The 17,988-nt window shown below is 45.0% G+C and overlaps 1 protein-coding gene across 4 annotated transcripts in view; it reads right to left on the reverse strand.

Annotated features, from left to right (window-relative positions):
- Positions 1-17,988, reverse strand: part of SLIT2 (slit guidance ligand 2) — a 211,925-nt gene that overhangs the window by 188,528 nt on the left and 5,409 nt on the right. The window lies entirely within an intron of this gene.

The raw sequence follows: 17,988 nt of genomic DNA on the forward strand, positions 1-17,988 counted from the left end.
AAATTGATTAAAACAGACCTTTAGTCTAACTTGCATTATGTATTGATGTGCAATGCACATTTTTGCAGACTTTACCCATAGATATTTGGATTAGATGTCTGTGAAAAATATATATATATCACAAATGGCCTTTCAAAAGAGCAGTCGTACTCAGTTACAATTCTGTAACTGAAAATATTAATGTCTGACTGCAATCTGCCATCCACTTATTACTGCATTGTTGACCTTTGTCTGAGGAAGCTAATTGGGGAGCTTGGGCAGATAAGCAGAAACTTTTCAGAGTGGAAACAAGCTCTCTCAAGTCCTCTAGAGTCTGAAGTGGTTACCAGCCTGTTTTGGCAAATGTGTCGCATAGAGTGGCCATGTGCCCTACTTTACAGGGGACAGTTTTCTGTTTGAAAGCATCATCCATTGTGAGGGCTGTCTGGAAGAAGATAAGGAACCATTGGAACGGAGAGCAAAGGTCCTGTAGCTGCCCATCAACAGTTAGAACTTGGACTAAGTGCAACATAGCAGTCACCTGGTCACAGTCTTCTCCTTTACAATGAGATAGCTGCATTTCTATTTAAATTATAGTAATTATTTCTAAATCTGCACCTATACCTAGAAATTAGCAGTGTAGCACCTATATGTTTTATGACAACTAGTGTTGTGTTTTGGGGTGATGCTTTTTAGCGATACCTAAGTGACCATCCTGGACGTGGATGGCGCTGTGGTCTAATCCACAGAGCCTCTTGGGTAAAATGGTAAAATGGTAAAGTACATAGAACTAGCTAAATTGACTGGAAGAGTAAGAGACCAAAAAGATCAGAAAATCCAGAAAGAATGGGGTAAATTTGCGGGATATCTCAAAACGCACTGTAAAACATCAATAATGCCTATTGTGATTTTTTAACACCTGCATCTGTAATAATAGAGACTATATACCCTGTTTCTCATATTTTAAGACATACCCATAAAATAAGCCATAGCAGGATTTTTAAGCATTCAAGGAATATAAGCCATACCCCGAAAATAAGACATAGTGATAGGCGCAGCAGCAATGCCGGCCGCAGCAGGAGGAGGAGGAAAAAAATAAGACACCCCTTGAAAATAAGCCATAGTGTGTTTTTTTGAGGAAAAAATAAATATAAGACATGTCTTATAATATGAGAAACACGGTAGAAGACGACAAGGTACAATAAAACAAATAAGAAATGGATTTATAAGAGCGCAAGTAGGAAAATTTGACAAATAAAACCAAAGATAAGAGAGAGAGGAAGTCGAGTTCGGCAGAACAAATGCAGAATATGTTGTAACCAAAGGAGATATCCCTAAAAATGTATAATTTGGGATATGTATACAAGCTTATGTTGTGTTTATGTTGAAATGCTGATTATGTTTATCTGTGAAGAAACAATAAAAATCATTATTCAGAGCCTCTTGGGCTTGGCGATCAGAAGGTTGGCGGTTGGAATCCCTGCGCTGGGGTGAGCTCCCGTTGCTCGGTCCCAGCTCCTGCCAACCTAGCAGTTCGAAAGCATGCCAAAAAAAGTGCAAGTAGATAAATAGGGACTGCTCTGGCGGGAAGGTAAATAGCATTTCTGTGCGCTGCTCTGGTTTCGGTGTTCTGTTGCGCCAGAAGCGGTTTAGTCATGCTGGCCACATGACCCGGAAAAACTGTCTGCGGACAAACGCCTGCTCCCTCGGCCAATAAAGCAAGATGAGCGCCATAACCCCCGAGTCATCTGCGACTGGACTTAACTGTCAGGGGTCCTTTACCTTTACCTTTTTAAAGTGACCACCCTAGCATCGTAAAGTACAAAGTGAGGGAAAGTGCCAGTCTAACGTGCGTACATGTACCATAGCTGCCAAATACCCCGTTTTCCCCAGGAAACCCCTGTTTTTACTTACCTTTTCCCGGTGGTCCTCCATATCACTTCGTCTCCCGTTTTTCTCCGTTATTTTCTTCTGCCGGCGGCCATTTTTTCCCTTTCTGATTTGCCCTTCTATGGGCACCAAAAATGGCCACCGCCAGCTTCAAAAGTCGCATCTACGCATGTCCGGAAGTGCATAGACGCGACTTCTGGTGTCGGCGGCGGCCATTTTTGGTGCCCATAGATGGGCGGAGCGACACCGGAAGTTGCTTCGACACACTTCCTGACATGTGTAGAAGTGGCTTTCGAAGCCAGCGGCGGCCATTTTTGGTGCCCATAGAAGGGCAAAACGACACCGGAAGTTACGTCGATGCAACTTCCGGTGTCACACGGCTGCCGTTCCCGGATTCTGCAGTCCGGGACTTGGAAGGCAAGACATGTACACCTGTCCATAATTTTGCATTTGGCTAAGTGAGCTAGGCAGCATGGCAGTAAACCAAGGGAGCAGTAGGCAGGAGAGTAGGCCTCAGGTTGATGTGAGTGGTAGACTGGCAAACATTGGCACAGTAAAGGGATCCAAATCAAAACGTTTCCTCTGACTCTTCCCTATCCCTTGATAACGAGTGGTGGATAAAGGGGATAGGGAAGAGATGGAGGAAACATTTTCATTTGGTCCCCTTTCCTGTGCCAGCATTCGGTGTCAATAAAGACACCCCCCAGGGGGGGGGAACCCAAAGCAAATTTCAATATTTGTAGCATTGTTTATACAGTATTGCTCCAACAGCAGTCATTTGATCCTTTGCCTAAGTTGCTTACAGAAACAAAATCTTACACGTGAGATACTCAAGGGAAAAGTAGAGATTTTTGAAAGCCTCTCTGGCTGTTGGTTTCAGTGGAGGAACAATGCTGAAGCCGAGAGAGCGGGTGGGATCCCATTGAACAATTCTCTGCACAGGACCTTCTTCCCCCCAACCTGATCCCCCCCCCCGTGAAGTACTCTTTCCTCTTTTTTGTTTCTGTACCAAAAGGTGGGTCGACAGAACCATCACTGACATCATATCCTTTCTCCTTCCTCCAGCTGTACCTCCACTGAAACTTGCCATTTTAGAGGCTATTTGCTGGTTTGTGGTTGTGTTTCATTGTTGTTGTTGTTTAAAAAATAGACACAGCTATAATGTAGCTGTAATGGAGAAAACTACACAAGGACTAGAACCCCCAGGCACTCTTTATATTAAACTGGCATTGTTTTATTACACATACAGTGGAACAATCATTTTCAAAACAACCCTCATTACAAGCCTGGAAAATATGGAACTATAATTGATAATAATATTCTTTACTTTCACCTTGTTGTTTTAGCCCATGTGCAACTGTACACATTCTTTGTGTCTATTTTGTAGTTTGTTTCTCTATTTTAACTTTCACCCGCTGTTGTAATTGTTCACTCTGCTTTACATACATTATAAAGTGGAATAAAATACCTTTAAACCCACATGTGTAAAGTGTAGTCTGGCTCCTAGACAGGTATTAGAAATGTTATCTAGAGTGTTGGTGCAATATGGCTTAGATGCCACTGCCTCCTGAATATTTTACTTTTATCTACATTCCCAGAAGGGTTTATCCAGAATCAGTAGTTGGCTTAGGCAAGTGCCATTATCCCAGAATGGCCACCTTCTGATCCTGAAATGCCATTGCGGATGTGGGGCAGCTGCCATCACTGCCACCTGCCTTCAGCAAAAGCTAGAGGGCTTTATCTTGGTGCCTTTACCCTGGTGGTTACCGTCTGCTTGGCACTGCATTGGTCTTCCTCCTCTGCCATGTCTGCTGCAAATGGTGTTCCTTGCCACTGCTGCTTGGCTTTGTGATTGGCGTTGGCTAGTAGTAGCAGCTGCCACCCATCTTTTGCCTCTGTACGGTAGCAGCTGCTGCTCTTAGCCACCCTCTTATACTCTCTCCCACCTGGTGGCATAGCTGCCAAGTCTCCCGTATTCGCCGGGAAATCCCTGTTTTTCCAGCTGTTCCTAGCTGAAAAAAAAGGATTTTTTTGTTTCCCCCCCGGTTTATTCTGGCGCGGCGGCCATTTTGGAACTGGCCGGCGCATGCTCAGAAGCGACTTTTGATGCTGCTCTGCCCAGTTCCAAAATGGCTGCAGTGCGACTTCTGGCGCGACGGCCATTTTGGAACTGGGCAAAGCAGCATCAAAAGTCACTTCTGAGCATGCTCCGACCAGTTCCAAAATGGCGGCAGCGCTACTTCCGGTCTGCTACTTCTGGCCCGGTCCCTTATTTCTCCGACAGCAACTTGGCAGGTATGCCTGGTGGTGGCCCACAGCTTCAGATGTCATTGCCTACCCTATTCATTTATGTGTCGTATGTGGAATAGGGACTGCTGCCACTTGTGGAGACAGCATCTTCTTTGGAAGGTGGATGGAGTTAGTGGGTGGAAACTGGAGGCAACATGGTTGTTAGAATGTCTCTGTAGCAATTTCATGTGTGGAATTTCAGGGCTGCGTGTGAACTTTCAGGGCTTTGTGTTTGCATCAGGTAGAAACGTAGAGCTAGGAGAAGTCTGGATCTAATAAAAGTTGCTTTTAAGCTGAGTGTGGGAGAACCCAAAAAGAATCTTGCACTTACTATAATGAACATGTTCTCTTTTATCACTGTAAGAAGTAAGGAATATGATTGCTTTTAATAATATTTGTAGCAAATTATTTGTAGTCGTTTTAGCAAATGAGTACTACTTGCAGCAAATGTTTTACTCGTACTTGCAGCAAATGTTTACCATTTTTTTGTTCGCTATGAATTGCTGCTTGGCACCAAGTCCTAAAATACGATGGGACTCTATTGTGCTGCACGCTTCCCACATGGATGTAGTATTGATCTGCAGGTCCCTGCTGTGCTACCAAAGCCTAAGCATTCAGGAGAACTCTGAAAATGCTTGGCCTCATTTTTGACAGCTGGGGTCAATATCTTAGGGCAGGTTGTTCTCTGACATTTTTTTCCTGGATATGTGTGTTCATTTTATAACTTCCCTCAAGCAATTTGGAGGGGGCAGGTTTAATACAAAAATGAACGAACATCAATGGCAATCACCCACTGCTACTTACTGCTTTCACTACACTGCTTTTATACTGACAAATACAGATTTGCCCCAAGCACTTTCAGAATAAGAGCAGTGTTCTGCGTTACAAGCGGAACTCTCTTTCAATATCTGCATTCTTTAACTCTGCAGTGAAACAGAGGAACTGTAAATATTTGCAAAGTTATGCACATTCTGAAATTCCATCTTTTAAAAGAGGCATGGATTTATGTTGTTTATAGGCGCAGATCCTCTTGCTGTCTAGGAATATATAAAGTAAGGGTTAATGCTGCCAGCTTTCTCTCTGAAGGTAGGTGAGCTAAAGCAGAGAATATGCTTTTGAGCAGGCCTGGAGGGGGAAAGCAGAAAGCAGTTGGTCCTTGTTAATCAGTGTTGAGGCAAACTCCTTTCTAACATACAGTACTGTACATTGTTTTAGGTATGCAATGTACACTATCCCTTAGCAAGGATGGTGGCTCTTTAGTGTTTATCAGTTAATAAAAGACTGTGTGATTTGTCTCCTGAAAATTATAGGGTTTATACTCCCACACCTGTGCTTGCTTATTTTTTCCTAAATATTAAGTAATTAGCCTATGTTTGGAATTATCAGTATCTAAATACTATACCCAGGGGGGACCCAGGTGGCACTGTAGGTTAAACCACAGAGTCTAGGGCTTGCTGATCAGAAGGTCGGCAGTTCAAATCCCCACAACAGGGTGAGCTCCCGTTGCTCGGTCCCAGCTCCTGCCCACCTAGCAGTTCGAAAGCACATCAAAGTGCAAGTAGATAAATAGGGACCGCTCCAGCGGGAAGGTAAACAGCGTTTCCGTGTACTGCTCTGGTTCGCCAGTCTGCGGACAAACGCCAGCTCCCTCGGCCTATAGAGCGAGATGAGCGCCGCAACCCCAGAGTCGGACACGACTGGACCTGATGGTCAGGGGCCCCTTTACCTTTAAATACTACACCAAAGATTCCATTTTGCTGCAAATTACAGAATCTACAGAAAAGTGGTGCAGGGACTGAAATAAATTCAAGTGTAACTTACTCTTAGCCAGATGTAGTGTTGCTGTTCTTCAATTAGAAGGAATAATTTTGTCACCAACAAAAAATAGTGTATTGCTGACAATTGCATGCACTTGCGTGTTAGGTTTTGTGGCAGTTTAAACAGTGGCTAAAGTTATCAAAGTTCTCTGAGTGTTGATGTGCCAATGTATCAGGGTTTTTCTTGTGATCATGTTTCTATGCCACATAAGCTTTGTCTTTCGTTATATACTGTTAACATTTTAAAAATTCATCATAAAATACTTGCTATCTCTAAATACTCAGGAATAGTTGGCAAATCATGCAGAACATCACAGCATTAAAACTTGGCTGTCCAGAAAAATTCATATGGTTTCAGGCTGACACCTGCAACCTACCTGCCATAGGATCTTAGTATAAAACGCCAGCATTTCATTTCTTTTCTTTTTTAGCAGGCATGTTTCTAGCAAATGAAATTCTGAGAAGGAAAGGAAATAACTTTTCGCCCACTCTTGGGTAAGAGTGTGTAAGCTGTGTAACTGAAGAGCTTGTGTACTTTTTTTTCTAACTGTAGTAGTTTCTAGCACTATACTTAATTAATCTGAGTCTAGTTCTCATGGGACTGTCTTTAACAGGTCTAGAAGTCAAATTGCAGTGAGAAGTCCTGTTTGCTCTTTGCAGACCTTTTTAGAAATTCCAAGACAGGAAGGCTGTTTATTTTTCCCACATCTGTTTTGTGCTCATTCTTTGAGACACTGTTTGCTGGATGCTCTTTTCTTTTAACCACTTATATTAGTGGCAGTGTTGCAAAATGTCAAAATAAGCATTAGCGGGCACCTTTTTGTAAAGAATCAAGTTTTTATTGAATTGTTCTTTACAGAATTTAAAGTTGCCTTAGCTTTTCCATTTACACGGTTTTGTTGGAGACCATCACTGAATCAATAACTTTTACATTCCTTATGGGAACTATTTATACACACACACAGTTGGTCTTAACAGAAAATTCAGTTCTGAAATGGAAAATATAGTACATTCACATTTATGAAGTGGTTAGTATTGGTTAGCTTAAACATAACTCAGGGTTTAAAGTTGACTTGTTTTGGAACTGAAAAGATTTTGTTACAAACCAGAATTCCTAGTTTGCACCCAAGAAGAAGCAAAAACAAAAGTATTTATTGCATTTATTTTCCATCCTTCTCCCCAAGGAGCTCAATGTGGCATAAGTGGTTCTCCCCATTCTCACTTAATTCCCCACAGCAATCCTGTGAGGTAGGTTAGGCTGAGAGGGAGTGACTGGCCCAAGGTCACCCAGTGAGCTTCATGAGGATATGAACTCTGGTCTCCCAGGTCAATCTCTGCCCCATACTGTCAGGGAGCCACCAGGGGTCAGCGGAGAGTCCGGTGAAGCGCAGCGAGTGCTCTCGGACGCTGTCAGAGCCCCGGCACCCAGCACCTGTCAGCATCCTCCTGAAGGCAGGACCGAGGCTCAGGACGAGGTGCTGACCCTAAGGGATGTTGGCGAGGTGAGGTTGCCAGAGAGAGGGCTGCAGGGGGCGGACCAAAGCACTCAAGAGGTAGAGGCTCCACAAGGGGCAGAGCCGGTCCCTCAGCTAAGCAGCTCTAGCAGAGAGAGCGCTCCTCCAGCACCCACACCCCAGCAGAGGAGGAGCGACAAGAGGAGGGACCAAAGGAGGAGGTTCAAGGTGCCTAGGGGGTTATGCTGGAGGTGTTCATCAAGAAGGGAGGTGCTTCCAGATTCTGGATCGGATTAGATCAGACATGCTTTTTGATGCTCTGTCCTGTACAAGGGACCCAGGTGGCGCTGTGGGTTAAACCACAGAGTCTAGGGCTTGCTGATCAGAAGGTCGGCAGTTCGAATCCCTGCAACGGGGTGAGCTCCCATTGCTCGGTCCCAGCTCCTGCCAACCTAGCAGTTCGGAAGCACATCAAAGTGCAAGTAGATAAATAGGAACCGCTACAGTGGGGAAGGTAAACGGCGTTTCCGTGCGCTGCTCTGGTTCGCCAGAAGCGGCTTTGTCATGCTGGCCACATGACCTGGAAGCTCTACGCCGGCTCCCTCGGCCAATAACGTGAGATGAGCACCAGAACCCCAGAGTCGGTCACGACTGGACCCAATGGTCAGGGGTCCCTTTACCTTTTTATATACTAACAAGAGAATGTTAACAGATATACTAACAAGAGTGTGTTAACTAGAATTCTGTGAATATTCAAAAACATGTTCAGAACTGAATAGCTTTGCCATAATTAAATGTTTATATTGTCAAAGTTATACCAAAGGTGGTGAAACTGCTGTTTCTTTGGATGCCTAATCATGCAGCACTTTAATATTCTGTTAAACTGTGCTCTGAAAGACTAACATTTTGTTTAATGTGGATTTTGTTGGGGGGGGGGACCCCTGTGATTATGGACTGGGTAGAACAGAGCGCTGTAGGGAAACTGGGTTTTCAGGTCTTGTAATGGAATCGCACACACAAGAATTCAAATAGTAGGGCTGGGAAGTCAAAACATATTGCAGGCAAAATTTGTCTTAAATATTTTCTTCCAAGACACCAGAGCAGGAAGCTTCAAACTGGAAGCATGGCAGAGTTACAGCTGCTCAATATTTGACCTTGCTGAATTACACCAGCAACAGCTGCCTCCTAGTGCTAACCCACGTCCTTGCAGTTATACTTGAAAATGGAACAAGCACATGTTGTACAACAGCACCTTCTCCAGAGTCTAGCCTAAGGGTTGGAAACCCAACTGTGCAGTGAAGCCATTTGCGTATTCAGACCCTGAGACCTCCCTCCTAAATAAATACACACTCATATTTTAGTTTTGGTTTTGGGCAGAATTTAGGCCACAACTTTATTGATTACAGAAAAGTAAGTGGTTGCATAGGCTCTGGTTCGACTAACTCCCTGCACCCTTGCTCTATCGTAGGTCAGCCAAGGGTGAACACCTGAGACAGGTGAAAAGCCCAAGAACAGACTGTGTTCACTCCCTAGATGCTCCCCTGGACTCAGGCACGGGCACAACCCCCCTCACAGGGGTTGGCCAAACCATTTGAGTCCCTGGATTCCTTTTACGGAATACCCTTCACATAACGATGGCGAGACCATTCTCCCATCCCTATCACCTGAACCAGTGCATATCCGCAACCTTACAAGTTGTGGCGATTTTCTACGCAGCAGGTGAATCCCAAATGGCACCAGCCAATCAGCCAAGTGGGGAAAATTCCTGCCGTGCCCCTGTCCCAATGACAGACAACACACGACGGCATAGCAAGGTCAATTGCTTGCTTGTGTTCTGTTTGCATGAGCCAAAAGAGAATCTGTTTGCACGAGCCGATTTGTGAACTGTATTAAAAATGATCAAGAGTGTGATCAACTCAACTCAACACCTGCTGAGTGTGATGAAACTGCTACTAAATCCCCTCATGTCAGTGAAGCAAAAGTGATATGTCTTGTATACGGTTGTTAATCTGGTGGTGGCATTAAAAAAATTGTATTCCATCAGTTCCTTCCACCAGCATAATCCACACAATGGCAAGACACTGCCAATATAAAGCGGCACTAAAGTGCAATATGGAGGAAAACCGGAGAAAAGGACTCCTATTACCTCCAAAGGAAATTGGAGTACAAGACCCTTATATCCAGGCAAAGGAACGTCACTCCCATCTCAATGTCAGGAGGTCCTACACACAAGTAGGAATCCGGCAGAGATACATGCCCAGCTGGCATGTTCTCTCCCTCCTGGTCAGTCATTCAGGAGACTCCAAGTCTTTCTCCAGCACAAACATCACAGCGACTGGTGCCTTGCAGGCATCAGCACACTTCAGGATCAGCAGAGTATTGGCAGCCAGCGTAAGAGACTCAGTAGTGCAGCGTTTTGGCTAAACTACTTTATTTACATATAACACACTCAGAGCATTCTAACTCAGCTCCTTCCTCATCAGCATCAAACAGCAAAGAGAAAGAGACAAAGGAACAAACGTCCTACATCACAGAAACACAGTAATACAAACATCCTGCCTCCGTCACTTCCCACTACGTGGAATGAAAACATACACCATCATGTAATATAAACAATCCCATGACTGCAGCACGGGGGATGAATCCTAATGCTCAACACTCCAACTGCTGCAACTGGGCCTACAAGAACAAGGCACCCTCACAGTTAAGAAGAGTTGGGGGTTACCTGGGAGAAAGAGGGGAAACCTCTAAAAACATCAGACATCAAAAAGCATTTCAAGATGTGCAGAGTAGTCGTCCATAACCACACAACATCGTTGTCCACCTCTGTAATGCAATATGGTGGCATTATACGTACCAACCTAACCATCACCAATCGCACCACAAAACACAACACAAACAGCATAAATTAGGAACAGGGTAAGCATGCAGCTTGAAGTCGTACTGGACACCCCACCCCCCACCCCAAACCCTGCTGAGTTCTCTCATATACTGGGAAAGGCAACAAGGAGCACAGACAGCTTTATTAACACAAAAAGCCTACTCTCTACATACAGCTAGTGATGCCAATTGCATTTTCTTCTATGCAGGATCAGAGGAGGGGCAGCTAAATCAGTAACTGAAATCGGTTTTGGTGCAATTCCCAGCGGTGGATGGAGAAGCCCTATCTCAAGGACAATGCCACCGCCCCCCAACAGATGACACCCCAAATACACACATCAGGCTCCCCTAACTATACACAGTCCCACGTAAAGATCAGGGAGGCTGAATGAGGCATGCAGACTTGAAAGAGCATCTATAGCCATTGTGCCTTCTCTCAAATTACAGAGTTAATGAACACTCAGTCGCAGGTTATGTATGCAGCTGCTACCCACCGTTTATCACTATCCCCCCGTCTCTCTGCTCTCCACAGCAACCAGGCAGACTTCAAATACTCAGAAGCAAGGGGCTGCTGCTTCTGCTCGTCCCTGCTACTAGTGCACCTGCAAGGGGATTGGGAGAGGCCAAATAGCTCGTTGTCCCAATTACAGTAGGGATGAGTCCACCAGCTGCCATTGAGTGGGGTGGGGGAGCCTTGGTCAATACGTAGGTAGGTAAGGCATGCTAGGAAATATCTAGCAGATATTGGCATTCATACAAATTAGCATAGGGGTGGCATGACTGGACAAGATGAATTGGGCTGGACAATATAATAATAATAATAATTGTCACAGAGGAGGCGCTGCGACTACTCTAGAGTAACGACTCTTCAAACCGTTGCCTTTTCATGCTTTTATTGTGTGCAGGCTATTTACAGTGCTAGAGCTGTACAGGATACATGTTCTCAGTCTGGGTCAGAACCCTGGAATGGCGCTTCCTGCGTTTTCTTCCAACATAAGAGTCTGGGCACCCCAAATCTCCTTCTGCGTTTCCTCCTGCGTAATTCCGGAACCGGAGGGAAAGAGGGTCTCCTTTCCCTGTTTTCCTTCTCCCCCCTTTCCCCCGCTCTCTCTTCCTCTCTCACGTGCGACAGAGCCTCTGCTATCCTGCCAGAGCCCTGGCCCCTACTTCCTCCTTCCCCACTGGACTCTTCCCCCTCCCCACTGGCGCTGCTGCTGGTGGAGGAACTACTCCTCAGGATGGAAGGGGGGTCTCTGTTCCTTTTGTCCCTAATAATAATAATAATAATAATACCCCGCCCATCTGGCTGGGTTTCCCCAGCCACTCTGGGCGGCTTCCAACAGAAAAGTGAAATAAAATAATCTATTAAACATTAAAAACCTCCCTAAACAGGGCTGCCTTCAGATGTCTTCTAAAAATCTGGTAGCTGTTTTTCTCTTTGACATCTGATGGGAGGGAGTTCCACAGGACAGGTGCCACCACCGAGAAGGCCCTCTGCCTGGTTCCCTGCAACTTGGCTTCTCGCAACGAGGGAACCGCCAGAAGGCCCTCGGTACTGGACCTCAGTGTCTGGGCAGAACGATGGGGGTGGAGATGCTCCTTCAGGTATACTGGACCGAGGCCATTTAGGGCTTTAAAGGTCAGCACCAACACTTTGAACTGTGCTCGGAAACGTACTGGGAGCCAATGTAGATCTTTCAAGACCGGTGTTATGTGGTCTCAGCGATCGCTCCCAGTCACCAGTCTAGCTGCCGCATTCTGGATTAGTTGTAGTTTCCGGGTCACCTTCAAAGGTAGCCCCACGTAGAGCGCATTGCAGTAGTCCCAGCGGGAGATATGAAAGGCAACCTGGGTGTGAACAAGCCCTAAAACCACCTGAAATATATATTAGTCCATGTGTCAGTTACTCTTGCTTGTTAGCTGTTGGGAATTTGGAGAAGGGGGGTTCTTCTTTCTTGTGGGAACCTGTGGTTAGGAATTTAACCTAGATCTTTTGTATGCCAAACCAGTGCTATAACACTGCACTCGTGCCCCACATATGCCCCAATCATACTGGTGCGTATGTATCACTGGAAGCTGAAGATCTCTCCCTTCTCAATTTGAAGTTGTCACTTACAAAATACAAATCAATTTTGCCTTGTGAAAGTCACATCTCCATCTTATGGATGAGAACTGAACCCACATCTCCAGTCCTACTGCTATGCTTTGCCACTGAGCTATCAACCAACTCATAGTGCTGCCCTCCATAACACTAAAAAGGTTGCCCCACCTGTTATAGGTAAAGGTAAAGGTAAAGGAAAGGACCCCTGGATGGTTAAATCCAGTCAAAGGTGACTCTGGGATTGTGGCGCTCATCTCACTTTCATGCCAAGGGAGCCAGCGTTTGTCCACAGACAGCTTTCTGGGTCATGTGGCCAGCATGACTAAACCACTTCTGGCACAATGGGACACCGTGACGGAAACCAGAGCACACAGAAATGTTGTTTACCTTCCTGCCACAGCGGTACCTATTTATCTACTTGCACTGGTGTGCTTTCGAACTGCTAAGTTGGCAAAAGTTGGGATAGATAAATGGGAGCTCACCCTGTTGCAGGGATTCGAACCGCCAACCTTATGATTGGCAAGCCCAAGAGGCTCAGTGCTTTAGACCACAGCACCACACGCCAATCAGTCACTGAAGCACGGGAGTAGCAAGGGAGGGTGGGCCGCCCCTAGCTACAGTCTGGTGGGGGCAGCCCTAACCCTCGCCTCCTCTGGCCGAGCGCGCCACTGCCCTCACTGCCGCCAGCCCAGCGTGCCGGCCGCCAGCCTCGCCATGCCGCCGGCCCCTGGCCAACCCCTTACCTCCTCCAGCCCAGCGTGCCGGCCACCACCCTCACCCATGTGTGCCGGCCGTCACAGATGGACTGCGCATGTGCGGACATGCGCAGTCAGTCCTGGCACGTGCATTGTGAGATCGCGACGCACGCGCCAGGGCGGGCTGCGTATGTGCCGCCCCGGGCAGCCAAGTGGCACTGTTCGCCACTGCACTGAAGGAGAGGGTATCCTGGAGATATCCTCTTATCAGGAGTCTGTCCATACAATATAGGAATCAGGCTCCTACCTGTTGAAATGCTTTCCCGTTATACATAAGACAGTCTCTATTGTCTTTTCACCACCCACTGAAGATGTTCCCTATTTCAACAAGCCTTTCAAGTGGAGATCTTTATTTCTTTATGTTGGATTTTTATACATGGAATTGTTTTTACTGCGAATTTGATTTGATATGACTAAATGGAATCTAATAGACTTGTTCTTGTAGCAAACTGGGGGGGGGAGCCTGTTTTGCTCACCCAGACACTGCAGTTTTTTGCAGTACTGTACAGTATTCAGAATGATTTCCATTAAAAAAAAAGATTTCCATTTGGACTCTTAAGTACCAACCCTTATCTCGAGGGGCAGGGTGTGGTTACAAATTAGTACCAAATGCAGGCTTTTTACCCTTTTAACTTTGGAGATAGCTAGTTGTTGAGACAGAAGCGGCTCTCTCCCCAGCCCCACTTCTTCAGGCCCTTCCCTGTCAAAGGGTTATTTTCTGGCTATGGCATTTGGAGTTCTGGGAAATTTGAACTCCAGCCTTAGGGGAGCCCTGCAGCTGTCAGTTGCTGCCCTCCTACCCCCTGGATGGCACTGTGGACTCTTTCTGAGGGTGTAGAATGCGATCCAACATGACATTCCTATAATGTCGCTCGGTGTCTTCTGTTCCTCCTGTGTTATCAGCAGTCACCTCAATGACTGGTGAGAAAGAGCAGAGTTGCTGGAGATAGTATGGGTTTTTCAAAGATGGATTTGTTTATAGTGATATTCTTTGCTTTAATGCAAACATGGGGTGAGGGTGAACCAGGGGTGGAGAGCCATTTTGGCTCCACAGGCCAGATCTTTAACAGCAGATCCTCATCTGGATCAGCCTCATGGGCCAAATTTGACATCTGGGTGGGGCGACTCACCTGTCAATCACAACTTTCCAAGACTCCTGCCCCTTTGTTTCAGTTTCCAAATCTTGGAAGCTTAAAAGGGGAGGGGAGGGGAGACTTGAAAAGGCTTTAAGACAGCACCCACAGCCCATTCCGGCTGTAACACGAGAGTAGAGGCTGCCTTAGGTAAGGTAAAGGACCCCTGACCATTAGGTCCAGTCTTGACCGACTCTGGGGTTGCGCGCTCATCTCGCATTATTGGCCAAGGGAGCCGGCGTACAGCTTCCAGGTCATGTGGCCAGCATGACAAAGCTGCTTCTGGTGAACCAGAGCAGCACACGGAAACGCCGTTTACCTTCCCGCTGTAGCGGTCCCTATTTATCTACTTGCACTTTGACGTGCTTTCAAACTGCTAGGTGGGCAGGAGCTGGGACCGAGCAACGGGAGCTCCCCCCGTCGCAGGGATTCGAACCGCTGACCTTCTGATCAGCAAGCCCTAGGCTCTGTGGTTTAACCCACAGCGCCACCTGTGTCCCGGAGGCTGCCTTAAAACACTTCTAAAAAGCAGCTTCTCATGCAAGTGGTGGCAGAGGGAAGGGTGGCGAAGACTCTTCTCTCTCACTCTGCTGCTGCCCCCTTTGATGCCACCAGTGATCAGATTAGAATGGTTTGGTGGATGGAAATGACCTCATGAGCCAAACTGGACATCCTGGCAAGTTGAGGTAAGCCCATAGGCAGGACGTTCCCTGCCCTTGGGACAAGCACAGGCATATGTTACACTGGCGAAATTGCAGACCTAAGAAATCCACAGTATCAGTCTGCCAGATCATGTGTCACAACAGAAAGCAAAGGATTAATCTAGAAACTGTAGGGTGGTTAAATAGCAAGCTGATGAACTGCAATCAAAATTGCAGAACACGACCCAGCCGGCGGCTTTGATGGGTTTTGCATTCACTATATGGTAACCACTTAATACATCAAAAAGACTGCCACAGCAATGTAGTTTGTTTGATATTTAAATATCATGCATGTTAACCAAGTCCCTGCTGCGCCATGTACATAAAGGAAATATTTGAAGAGAGTTATCAGTGAATTTCCTGGGAAATACGTTTGAATTCCAAAATCTCAAAGGGATGAATCGGCTCAAGACAACAACATCTATCTCTCAGGTGGGTGTGGTAATTGTCAACAAAAAGAATTTTCGTATTTTCCTCACAGATATTGAACACTTGTTCATAGCCAACAGCTGAGATGATTTCAAAGGATTCTGGCTCCAAATTCTTTCTACTCCAAAACATGTGATTTGAGCCTTGCACAGAGCAGAAAACTGTGACACTATTGCCATAATGTGGGTGGAAACGAAAACCTTAAACAACTTAGAACAGTGTTTCCCAACCTTGGGTCTCCAGCTGTTTTTGGACTACAATTCCCACCTCCCCTGGCCACTGGTCCTGCTAGCTAGGGATGATGGGGGTTGTAGTCCAAAAACAGCTGGAGACCCAAGGTTGGGTAACCCTGACTTAGAAAACTAATTCTGATTTTTGAACAAGTTCCAATACATTTTAACCACATGACTGTTATTTGTTTCCACAAAAAACAGTGGTTTTCAACAAATATACAATTACTTGTTTCAACTAATTAACCAAAATGCAAGGTAAGCCCTAAGCATCCAGCTATATACAGTCACATGGAAAAGAGGAAAAGGAAAGGGTGAAATTAAGTGCGCAAGAGGTTTGAAACCCTACTGCTTTATCCTTGATGGGCTTGCTTGTAGTATTGGAGCCCAGCTAGAGAAAAACTGAGGCAGGTGGAGAGAGGGAAGTCAGCACTTCCACCTTTGGAGTTTCCAATTAAATCAGTGTTTCCCAAACTTGGGTCTCCAGCTATTTTTGGACTACAACTCCCATTATCCCTACCTAGCAGGACCAGTAGTCAGGGATGATGGGAACTGTAGTCCGAAACAGAGGGAGACCCAAGTTTGGGAAACACTGATTTAACGGGAAACTACAAAAGAACTTCAAAGGTGGAAGTGCTGAATTAAACACTGAATAAAACCTTTGAATGTGACATGGGTAGAGCTGTGCTTAAAAGGTGTTAAGTCTGCTGTCACTTGTTTATTTATTAACAGATACAACTTTGCTGGGAGGTTTTCTTTAGAGGTACAGTATTCACATTTTAAATATACATGGGATTATATCCAGTGTTAAGAGATATTCAAAGCACATTGAAATTCATGAGCATGACTAAATTCAGTCTGCTAATTTCAAGAGGTCTTCTCTGAGTAAAAACTTAGTTGGTTAATTCAGTTTCATAAAAGTGTTAGGAAATTAGGCCACAATCGACATAACTCAATAACATTCTGAGGATTAAATTAGCCATAATGTGCTGACAAGTTATGTTCACCCCAATATCTTATGAGCACTTTCCACCAGTATGTGATCTGGGACTTAACGGTTCACCAAGCATATAATTGTGGATCTTGGACAAACACTTAGGAAATAATTTTCTGTAAACTAATTTCCAGAAATAAAAACTGGCAACAGTATGTGTATATAAATTGCGTCTTACTCTCTATTTACAGAAACACAGTGATTTTTAAAAGGGATATTGCTAGTATTTTTTTGAAAAATTTCAACTAGCAGCAGACCTGGGCAAACTTCAACTGCTATGCTCAAACACAAACCACTTCACCAGTGCTTGCCCCTTCCCTATTTTTCTGATTCCATACTATCAATACAAAGCTTTTCCAAGCTATGGTATCAATGCAAAACACGGCCTAGCAAAAACAAGTGAAAATGTTCCTTTTCCAAAACAAATTTATGCCATATTTTAAAACTGTATAGAACTGTCACCATTCCAGAAAATCTGCACTGGCATATTGTTAAAGCGTGCAAGACACAAGGCTTCAACACAGACACTCTCTTCCCAAACAAGTTAAAACAGAAAGTTAGTCTGCTGCTTTTCAAGATTTTAAACTGTCTGACTTTCGAATGATGCTCCCAAAAACATCTTTGCTACACAGAGGGAATGGCAAGAAGGGTGGAGAAAGACAGATGCAGTTGTTACATTCAGTTGTTGTTGTTTAAAAAAGAAAAACACAAGACAGCCCCAGAGAACTAAAAACAATGTTGATAAAAAACAGTATAGTTCGGAGAGGGCCTTGTTCCCTATAAGCAATGAACAATCCTTTGCAAGAGCTAAACAGTGCAGATGACTGCAACGTACATGAACTCATGTCCCAAATTGAATTACTGCAGACTGAGGGCTGTCAAAATGCAATACAGTATACACACACAACAGAAATGCAGCTTTCAAAGAAACCGTGCATAGGTGGAATGAGTGAGCAACTAACTAGCCTTTATCGTTCAACAAGATGGCCTTTCAAGTCTCCAAATACTTTATTACAGTACTATAAACACAGGCTGATATGGGTGGCATGCAACACCGGTCCTACTTGAAGCAGACCCATAGAAGTAAATGGAAATAATTCCACTCCTTTCACTGTGTCTACTCTGAGTAGTACTGAGTAGAATACACTCCGTTTTTCTATTTAAATTCTTAGAGCGATCCAAACACTTCGCCATTTTCTGTACTGTGCGTTAAATTTTAGAGCATTTTACAACACATTTTCTCCCTTACACAAATGTTTTGCTTTCCCGCAACACAGTATAAAAACCTACAGGAAACAAAAATGCTTAAATTGTATTCTTAGTGAAGTTTTATCAT

The sequence above is a fragment of the Zootoca vivipara genome, chromosome 9 (assembly GCF_963506605.1).
Source record: "Zootoca vivipara chromosome 9, rZooViv1.1, whole genome shotgun sequence".
In the NCBI taxonomy this organism is placed as follows: Eukaryota; Metazoa; Chordata; class Lepidosauria; order Squamata; family Lacertidae; genus Zootoca; species Zootoca vivipara.